The sequence below is a fragment of the Branchiostoma belcheri genome, unplaced genomic scaffold, assembly GCF_001625305.1.
Source record: "Branchiostoma belcheri isolate BF01 breed outbred unplaced genomic scaffold, Haploidv18h27 scaffold127, whole genome shotgun sequence".
Lineage (NCBI taxonomy): Eukaryota > Metazoa > Chordata > Leptocardii > Amphioxiformes > Branchiostomatidae > Branchiostoma > Branchiostoma belcheri.
This window is the reverse complement of record NW_017802680.1, coordinates 570702-571936: the sequence shown is the minus strand read 5'-3', so window position 1 is coordinate 571936 and position 1235 is coordinate 570702.

Sequence of the window (1235 nt, the reverse complement as noted above, 5' to 3'; positions counted from 1 at the left end):
TCAACACCTGGTGTACCTCAACAAAGTAAACCACTGGACACTAAATGTAAGACTGAAAAAATGTTCGCCAAATTAGCACTAAAGATGAAAACATTAGATACTAAAAAATAAAAAATATTAACAAAGGATTCATAAAATATCTTCTTTAGAAATTTATCTAAAAGTTTTAAAAGCTATCTATACTATCTAAACAAAGAATTAATAAAATATCTTCTTTAAAAGATTTATCTAAATCTTTTAAAAGCTATCTAACCAAAGGATTAATAAAAGAACGTTACAGGATTTACGGTTTAGGTTAAATATCAAATTTAAAAGTCACTAACTAAACAAAAGACCGCCCGTGACAAGAGGTGGAGTTGTGTCCGCTGTCCGGTTGTTGGTGGGTCATTATTCCTGACTGGGGAGGCAGAAGCCTGAAGAAGGCGGGATTTCCGCCGGGTTTGGTCCCGCCTCCAACAACACTTTTCTCTACATCAAAATAAACATCAGGAAAAGGAAAAAACACTTGAGCTTTCTGTCACTAGTCCTGCAAAACTACTTCCGTCATTCTGCCAAAAAAAATATGAACCAATGTAGATGAAAATTCGCTAATAGCTTTCTGTATAGGAAGAACAATGAGATTTCTGCAAAACTACTTCTTCCATTCTGCCTTATGAATATGAACGAAATAAAGATTTAAAAATAGCTCTATGTACAATGGATATGAAATATATAGGTCTGGGTTTGGCTAAGCTGTTAACATTATACAGTTCTTTACAACACTTAATCTTTGTCACTTAATCTGTGTGCAAACTTTCCTGCTTCCTTGTGGGGCATTTCACATCCTTACATACAGATATTTCAGTGGGCATTCGTATTGTAGCACTGTCCTGTTTTCAGCAAATAAAGACTGAATTTGTGCCTAGATTTTGAGAGGTTTGGGGAACATACATACATTTTCTTACAACCAAAAACAAGATGTCCCCAAATTTGATTCAGTCTCAAAACTGATCTCTGATCTAGTACAGCTTCATATATTTATACGAAGCACGAGAGAGGTTCTCCTCTACTTTACGTTCCAAATTTGCTGTTCTTTTGGGATATAGAGTAAAAATCCATATTCAGATACGAGTACCTTTATACTTTCTATATGGATGGAAGTATAGACCTTTCAAATTCGCATCTCAAACTTTGAAGGGTTTTTAAGAAGATAATCTTCTCACAACCAAGAATTTGGGTTCCCCGAATCAGCATCA